The following is a 10,000-nucleotide window of genomic DNA, read 5'->3' on the forward strand; positions in this document are numbered from 1 at the left end:
CAGCGTCTATGTGAGATAGAAACAGTCGTATTTATTACAAAATTTCTCAAGTTTTATCACTTTTATCATTTGAGAGAAAAAAGGTGAAACAAATAGATGAAAAAAAGATGTTAAAATGCTGAAAAACAAACAAAATAAAGGCTAAAAATAGAAGTTGTGCACTTTATACTTTAAGTGTTTTCTCCACTTTATACTTTGTACACACACAGAGACACACACACCACGCACACGCACACCCACACACACATAGTGAATATTCAGTGAGTATTACTCTGCTTTTTATTGGTGGACCATGAAACGTCTTCGTCACCCTGTTCAGACTACATCTCCCATGAGCCTTTGCCTGATCTGAACCGGCTTTTCTTTTTCCATCACAGAAACGAGTTAAATTCTGTGCAGCTGCTGAGGAGGAGTCAGTGTTTCCCTCAGCGCTGTCTGCAGGCTCGCTGTCGGCTTCCTGCCAACTCAACACTCAGTCTGATTAGAGACGCAAGACTCTACATTTAAAGGGTCAGTGAGGTTTATTATACTGTCCATGTGGTTTAGTTTAAATGTAAAGGGTTAAAATATTAAAATAAACGTATGAATAACTTGCACACATTCTTTTTTTGTGGACCCAGCATCAAATTTCTGCTTTTAATCCATTTAGAGAGAATATATTAGAGGATTATGGCAAAAATGTCTAAGTGGTGTAACCATAAAAACTTTGTACCAAATAATTCAACTTGCTTAAAAACTGTAAATTGACAATAAAACACCATATCAACTAGTTTGGCATGATCTTACATTATAACTTTATATTAAATAAAGGTAATGGAATACAATTGTTCTAAATATTACATTTACTCTGGTAACCATGGAGATCAGGAACCATTTACATGTTTTAAATGAAGTCATTATTAGTATAAGTCCACTTAAATACACTGTAGGTGATAAAATATGTAATATGTATCATTCTTTTGTGGTTACACCATTTGACATTTTCAGGAGCATTCAGTCTTACTTTTGGTAAAAAAATGGTGCAAATGTCATTTCAAATGATATAAAACCAACAAAAATACTAAATGTACATTTTAACAAACCTGATGCTGCTTTTAAAACTAGTTTAACTGATTTATGAATTCATCATTTAACCAACACTTATTAGTTACTGACCCATGTTCCTCTTGTTCATACTGACTAATAAAAGATGCCTTTTAAAACTAGTTTTTAAAGATGTTTAAGGTATTTTTCTGCATTCATCCATTTATAAAACAATTATTAAAACAATAAAATCTTAATTACACATTGATCCAGTTTTCTCTTATTGATCTTTTTTTAATATATTGATTATATTGAACTGGGCGTAACTCGGGCGTCCATGATGTCTTGCTGCTACAGACCTCCATGATGTCTTGCTGCTACGGACGTCCATGATGTCTTGCTGCTACGGAGCCGCTGAGTTCAGTCTGAATTTCTCTCCTGCTGTTTTAACAAACCTGATGCTGCTTTTAAAACTAGTTTAACTGATTTATTAATTCATCATCTTACCAACACTTATTTATCACTGACCCTTAAATTAAAAGTAAGGAGATGACATCACTGACAGAGCCTCAGTGGAAGCTCAATGATGATGAAATATGATGTTTCTGTTAGTTTGATGTATTGATGTGAGGAAGGTTTCAGCCTACTCATCCTCACACTGATCTGATGAGTCATTCATTCAGATGCTGATAAGCCACAGACATGAATGAATGAAGAGGAGTTTGACCCTCCTGCTTTAGAGACTAATGATGAGTCAGGATATGATCAGGATGTAAAGAGTTAAACATTTTCTCTCTTTTACAGCAGCTTCCTGTAAACCTGCTGAAGGAGAGGAACCAATCAGAGATCAATAACCCTGATCAGCTGATTGGTTAGTAAGGACATTAAAAGGTCTGTCGTCTGTCCCAGCATGCCATCTGCTCTGTGTGTGTGTGTGTGTGTGTGTGTGTGTGTGCGTGTCTGTGTGTGTCTGTGTGTGTGTGTGAGTGTGTCTGTGTGTGTTACCCTGTGTGTGTGTGTGTGTGTGTGTGTGTTATCCTGTGTATGTGTGTGTGTGTGTGTGTGTGTGTGTGTGTGTGTGTGTGTTACCCTGTGTGTGTGTGTGTGTGTGTGTGTTTCTACTCTGACTCATTAATGAATCTTTTCTTTACTCACTGAGTTTTATATTAGAACAAATCTTTAAATAACTCGTTCTTTACATTTCAGCTCTATATTTATAATCTGCAGGAGGAAGAGGAGGAGGAGTATAAAGAGGAAGAGGAGGAGGAGGAGAAGAAGAAGAATGGGCAGGAGGAGGAGTATGAGCAGGAGGAGGAGGAGTATGAGCAGGAGGAGGAAGAGGAAGAGGAGGAAGAGGAGGAGGAGGAGGAAAAAGAAAAGAAGTAGAAGTTTGAGGAGGAAAACAAGAGTAAGAGGAGGAGCATTGTGAGAAGGAGTAACCGGTATTCTCTATATTAATATTATTTCTCTCTTTGTCTCTTTAAGAGCCTCAAACGTCTCAAAGCAGAAAATATTCACATTTAAGAAGTTGAATCAATAAATGACTCAAAACTGTAAACTGATTAGAATAAAGTTTTCTAGCCTGATGACAGTCACATGACTGCGATCTGCTTCAGCCCCCCCCCCCCCACTCCTGCCCCCCCTTCCCCTAACTCATCCTTCCCATAATGCTCTCTGAGCGGAGATAAACCTTTAGAGGCATGTAATCCCACACACACACACACACACACACAGTAACACACACACACACACACACACAGTAAAAGTCAATAAAAAGAGAAACCATCGATTATTAAATCTGTTTCTAATCTTCTGATCAGCAAAATGTTTGTTATTGATTGTTTTTGTGTCTGTGTGTTTAATTTATTATCATTAAACACGCTCAGTAGCTCTCCGCTGCTCGTTCTGCACGCGCTCAGTAGCTCTCCTCTGCTCTGCACACGCTCAGTAGCTCTCCTCTGCTCGTTCTGCACACGCTCAGTAGCTCTCCTCTGCTCTGCTCGTTCTGCACGTGCTCAGTAGCTCTCCTCTGCTCGTTCTACACGCGCTCAGTAGCTCTCCGCTGCTCGTTCTGCACGCGCTCAGTAGCTCTCCTCTGCTCTGCTCGTTCTGCACGCGCTCAGTAGCTCTCCTCTGCTCGTTCTGCACGCGCTCAGTAGCTCTCCCCTGCTCGTTCTGCACGCGCTCAGTAGCTCTTCGCTGCTCGTTCTGCACGCGCTCAGTAGCTCTCCTCTGCTCGTTCTGCACGCGCTCAGTAGCTCTCCTCTGCTCGTTCTGCACGCACTCAGTAGCTCTCCGCTGCTCGTTCTGCACGCGCTCAGTAGCTCTCCTCTGCTCGTTCTGCACGCGCTCAGTAGCTCTCAGCTGCTCGTTCTGCACGCGCTCAGTAGCTCTCCTCTGCTCGTTCTGCACGCGCTCAGTAGCTCTCCTCTGCTCTGCTCGTTCTGCACGCGCTCAGTAGCTCTCCGCTGCTCTGCTCGTTCTGCACACGCTCAGTAGCTCTCCGCTGCTCGTTCTGCACGCGCTCAGTAGCTCTTCGCTGCTCGTTCTGCACGCGCTCAGTAGCTCTCCTCTGCTCGTTCTGCACGTTCTGCACGCGCTCAGTAGCTCTCCGCTGCTCTGCTCGTTCTGAACGCGCTCAGTAGCTCTCCTCTGCTCGTTCTGCTCGTTCTGCACGCGCTCAGTAGCTCTCCGCTGCTCTGCTCGTTCTGAACGCGCTCAGTAGCTCTCCGCTGCTCATTCTGCACGCGCTCAGTAGCTCTCCGCTGCTCTTTCTGCATGCGCGCAGTAGCTCTCCGCTGCTCAGGATGTTTTGTCTCCGCTGAAGCGAAACACGAGCAGACGTCACTTCAATGAAATATAAATGCAGAGCAGCTGTGACACTGAGACCTTCATCATCATCATCATAATCATCATCATTATTAATGATATACTCTGCTCCTCTTCCTCTGACATTCATCCTCCTGCTGCAGACTGAAGCTTCACAGTTAACCTGCTGACGGTTAAATATGAGAAGAAATTATATTAACTAACCCTCCTGCTACAGAGCCAAGATGGCCGACCGTTGAGGAAGACGTAGAAAGTTTGAGGATGAGGAGGAGGAGGATGAAGAGGAGGATGATGAGGAGGAAGATGAAGAGGATGAGGAGGATGATGAGAAGGAGGAAGAGGACGAGGAGGAGAAGTAGGAGGAGGATGAGGAGCAGGAAGATGAGGAGGAGGAGGAGAAGAAGTAGGAGGAGGAGGAAGAGTATGATGAGGAGTATGAGGAAGAGGAGAAGTATGAGGAGGATGAGGAGGAGGAGGAGGAGGAAGACAAGGAGGAAGAGGAGAAGTATGAAGAGGATGAGAAGGAGGATGAAGAGGAGGAGGAGTATGAAGAGGATGAGGAGTATGAGGAAGAGGAGAAGTATGAGGAGAAGAAGTATGAAGAGGATGAGGAAGAGGAGAAGTATGAGGAGGTAGAAGAGGAAGAGGACTTTGATGATGATGAGGATAAGGAAGAGGAAGAGGAGCCAAAGAGCAGCTCAGTTATTGATCTGTTTTCTTCATCACAATGTAAAGTCTTCGGGCCGATCAGGAATCCTACTGAGCATGTGCAGAGGAGCCTGCTGCTGATTGGCTGTAAATAAAGCTGGTCATAGCGAGCTGTGACATCATCAGCTGGTTGCACTGGAGCCGAAGTCACTGAGCTCCTCCCTCATCTTCATCTTCATCATCATCTCTGACATCACTTCCTGTCAGTGTTTGCTGACATCACACAGACGACATCACACTGGAGCCGTTTCCTAGCAACAGGCTCCACAGTCAGAGATGTGAATCAGGTCAATGTGATGAAGATGAAGATACGAAGATTTTCACATATTTACTGTAAAAATCTGACAAAGAAAAAAATATAAAGACTTTTTATTTATTATCTAATTTATTATTTATTTATAATCTAATCATGTTTTCAGACATTTTACGAGGAAAAAAAATTTCAAAAGTTTTTATCTTTGATATTAAACTGAATCACTAAATTCTCACATTTAATTAATAAAATAATCAATAATAAAAATAATCAGAGCTGCGACTAACTAATATTTTTATCATCGTAACGAGTTTCAAATAGTTTTTTGTTTTGTTTTTTAGGCGGAAAAACTCAGCTGGAAACTATTTTTGGGAACTTTGAAAATATATAATGATAATATATAATATAATATATAATATAATATATAATATAATATATAATATAATATATGATATTTATTTATGTGATGAAACAGATTTACAGGAAGTGATGTCATACTGTCAACACACAACCAACGACAATGTTTAAGAAGCTGCACTCAAAATAATTATGAATATTTATCATTAAATTATCAATATATTAAAATAATGAAATAGTTTGACACTACTCTATTAATCCCCTCGGACCGGCAGTGTGATGCGGGTTTTTATTTTCTGGTCGCCAAAAATTGAAAAAAAATTAATTCAACTTTAAGTAAAACTCTGCACTGGTCATTTTTCACTCAGCCGTCCAATCACAGCGGAGGAGGGGGCGGGACAAACACCAACCAATCGCCACGTCCCACATGTACATATATACGTTACTATGGTTACCGCTGCCTTCCCTTCATCATCACACACATCTGTGAAGTTATAGACTATAATAATAAAAATAATAATAACTCATCAATTAACTTTATATAAGTTTTATAGATATTCTGTATCATAGCAACCAGACGGTAACCATGGAGACATGTGCAGTAAACAGATCAGACTGATGCGCTGACATCCAAGCTTCAACTTCACACAACACACACACACACATACTGCAACCCTGTCTGTGTGTGTGTGTGTGTGTGTGTGTGTGTGTGTGTGTGTGTGTGTGTGTGTGTGTGTGTGTGTGTGTGTGTGCGTGTGTGTGTGTGTGTGTGTGTGTGTGTGTGTGTGTGTGTGTGTGTTGAGGAACCAGCATTATGGGGACATTTTGTCTCCTCACACCTTCAAAAGCCTGTTTGAGGCTTCAGGTTAAATTTGGGTTTATTTATTTATTAGTGATGATTCAAGTTTGTGTGAGAGGCTGAAGAATGTATTATGTTAAAGAGACAAGTGTGTGTGTGTGTGTGTGTGTGTGTGTGTGTGTGTGTATGTGTGTGTGTGTGTGTGTGTGTGTGTGTGGAGGCATTGAAGCAGATCTCTCGACTCTGCTGCTTCGTTTGACTTTAAATTCAGAAAATTGGCTGCAGGAGGACACACACACACACACACACACACACACACACACACACACAGACACACACAGACACACACACACACACAGACACAGAGAGACACACACACACACACACAGACACACACACACACACAGACACACACTCAGTGAATATTCAGTAGCTGCTGTTTAATCAGCCGGCTGCAGAAACACTTTGAACCTCATAAACACGGAGCGTCGTTCAGAGCTGCGATCAATCACAAAATTAATTAACGACTAAATTCTGACAATCGATTGATCGCTTTGAAGTCTGAATTCTCTGATTGAGTTTCTTAAATGTGAATATTTTCTGCTTCCTTTATGACAGTAAACTGAAGGTCTGATCCACATAGACCACTTTATAGATCAAACAACTAATCAATTAAAGCAGAAACTAATCAATTAAAGCAGAAACTGATCAATTAAAGCAGAAACTGATCAATTAAAGCAGAAACTGATCATGTGACATCATGTGATCATCGTTTGTCTTGTGACTATAAACTTTAAAACTTTCTATTTTTCGCCTTTTTAAAACTTTAACTTTATTGATTTTGTTGTTTTTTTTCCTCCTTTATAGATGAATTCCTGCTAGTCGATGTTTTTAATGTGAAACTTTGTTACTTTAATATTAAAGATATTGAATGATTGTATCAGTGAAGCCCCTTGTGATGTCACAAGGAGCGTTGACTCTGATTGGCTGATCGAAACACAGGAGTTTAGAGTCAGAGTGGTTTTAATCCACAGTTTGATACTTTAACCTTCGTGTCGTCCTCCCGGGTCAAATTGACCCCGTCTGTTTTGACTGTTCCTCCGTTCCTCCTTTCCTCCCTTCCTTCCTTCCTTCCATCTGTCCTTCCTCCTTTCCTCCCTTCCTTCCTTCCTTCCATCTGTCCTTCCTCCTTTCCTTCCTTCCTCCCTTCCTTCCATCTGTCCTTCCTCCTTTCCTTCCTTCCTCCCTCCCCTTCCTTCCTTCTTCTTTCCTTCCTTCCTTTCTCCCTCCCTTCCTTCCTTCTTCTTTCCTTCCTCCCTTCCTCCCTCCCTCCCTTCCTTCCTCCCTCCTTTACTTCCTTCTTCCTTCCTCCCTTCCTTCCTCCCTCCCTCCTTCCCTCCCTTCCTTCCTTCCTCCCTCCTTTACTTCCTTCTTCCTTCCTCCCTCCCTCCCTTGTGTGATGACATCACACAGCTGCAGCTAATGAGTGTTTTCATCCATCTGTTGATTAGTTTCTTGATTATTTGATGAATCGTTGTGTCAGAAAATGTTGATCAGCGTTTCCAGAAAGACTCAAAAATAATCAGTTTACTGTCATAAAGATGAAAAACACAAAATATTCACATTGAGAAGCAGAAGCAGATAATTTGTGACTCAGTTTATAAAAAGAGAAGCTTCACGACTTTAATCGACTAATTTTTGAGGCTTTAAAATGTAAAAATGTCCCAGGATGGTCGCAGGAGTCCTTCTGTTGTTTGTTGTCATAGCAACAGTAAGTTTCCCAGGTAAATGTCACCTGATCAGCTGACTGTATTTAAACACGTGAACCCAACAGGAAGTGAAGTATTGAGGATCAGCTGATGATGAAGGAGGAATTTAAAACATCTGATTATAAATCTGAAGCTGAGTCCGAGGCCGCTGGTTGAATCTCACGTAGTAATCCAGCCCCGTGATTGGCTGGGGAAAATCAATACAGCACAGTATCAAGATCTTTTGCGTGGCAATATTGTATCAATACACAGGCGCCAAATATCGATCTTTTATTAAATAAACTGCAAATTAAAATGTAAGTTTTTGGTCCCAGAATAATAAAATCAGTTGCTTCTCCCGTCCACTAGGCGGCTCTAGTTAGTTTTCTGGTGAAGTCAGTAGAGGAAGTTTTCTTATATCGCAACATATCACAATATATTTAAAATTCGCAATGATATCGTATTGTGACACAAGTATCGTGATATCATATCGTGATATCGTATCGTGATATCGTATCGCGAAATCGTATCGTGATATCGTATCGTGATAATATCGTACCGTGACACAAGTATCGTGATATCGTATCGTGATATCGTATCGTGATATCGTATCGTGATATCGTATCGTGATATCGTGATATCGTATCGTGATATCGTATCGTGATATCGTATCGTGATATCGTATCGTGATATCGTATCGTGATATCGTATCGTGATAATATCGTACCGTGACACAAGTATCGTGATATCGTATCGTGAAATCGTATCGTGATATCGTATCGTGATAATATCGTACCGTGACACAAGTATCGTGATATCGTATCGTGATATCGTATCGTGATATCGTATCGTGATAATTGGCTGCAGCCTACCATCCCTAGCAGATATCTACTCCAGCAGATGCAGGGACAGAGCTGCCCCAGCATGAGAGGCCCCTCCCACCCAGCACATGAACTGTTTTGCCCCTCTACCCCTCGGGGCAGGAAGCTACGCAGCATCCGGGCAAAAACCTCCAGGCTGAGAAACAGCTTTGTCCCGGATGCTGAGAGACTCTTAAACTGTTCGACTCTGCCTTTATTAATGCACGTTAAACCACCCTGACTGTGATGCTGCACTTTAACTTTATGACGTTTAGCCTATTTTTAATTAGATTTAATTTATTTTCGGATCCTGAGACCTGAGTACTATATCTCGCTCACATGTCTGACGTGATGACTGACGAATAAAGCATCTTGAATCTTGAATAACATATCATAAGACAAGTATCGTGATAATATCGTATCATTACACAAGTATCGTGATAATATCGAATCGTGATAATATCGTATCGCGATAATATTGTATCATTACAAAGTATTGTGATAATAGCTTATCGCGATAATATCGTATCATTACACAAGTATCGTGATAATATCGTATTGTGATAATATCGTATCATTACACAAGTATTGTGATAATATCGTATCGCGATAATATCGTATCATTACACAAGTATTGTGATAATATAGTATCGTGATAATATCATATCGTGATAATATCGTATCATTACACATGTATCGTGATAATATCGTATCGTGATAATATCGTATCATTACACAAGTATTGTGATAATATCGTATCATTACACATGTATCGTGATAATATCGTATTGTGAAAATATCGTATTGTGATAATATCGTATCATTACACAAGTATCGTGATAATATCATATTGTGATAATATCGTATTGTGATAATATCGTATCATTACACATGTATCGTGATAATATCGTATTGTGATAATATCGTATTGTGATAATATCGTATCATTACAAAAGTATCGTGATAATATCATATTGTGATAATATCATATCATTACACAAGCATCGTGATAATATCGTATCATTACACAAGTATCGTGATAATATCGTATCATTACACAAGTATCGTGATAATATCATATCGTGATAATATCGTATCATTACATAAGTATCAATCTGTTATTGTATGAATTGAATTATGAAAAAAGTTTTTGGTCCCAGAATAATAAATCAGTTGCATCTTCCGTCCACTAGGTGGCGCTAGTTAGTTTAGCAGGTCAGCAGAGGAAGTTTTCCTTTTGGGTTTAGTATAATTTGTAGTTGAAAACCACAATAATATGGTATAATGACACAAGTATCGTGATAATATGGTAGTTGGTCACGTGGAAATCCAGCCTTGTGATTGGCTGTTGGAGTTTTGCAGGTGTACCGGATAAACTGCCCCACCACCCCCCCACCACACACACACACACACACACATACAC

The 10,000-nt window shown here is 40.4% G+C and overlaps 1 protein-coding gene across 1 annotated transcript in view; it reads right to left on the minus strand.

Annotated features, from left to right (window-relative positions):
* tjap1 (tight junction associated protein 1 (peripheral)) overlaps positions 1-10,000 on the minus strand; it is a 33,192-nt gene that overhangs the window by 22,742 nt on the left and 450 nt on the right.

The sequence above is a fragment of the Scomber scombrus genome, chromosome 12 (assembly GCF_963691925.1).
Source record: "Scomber scombrus chromosome 12, fScoSco1.1, whole genome shotgun sequence".
NCBI lineage: Eukaryota > Metazoa > Chordata > Actinopteri > Scombriformes > Scombridae > Scomber > Scomber scombrus.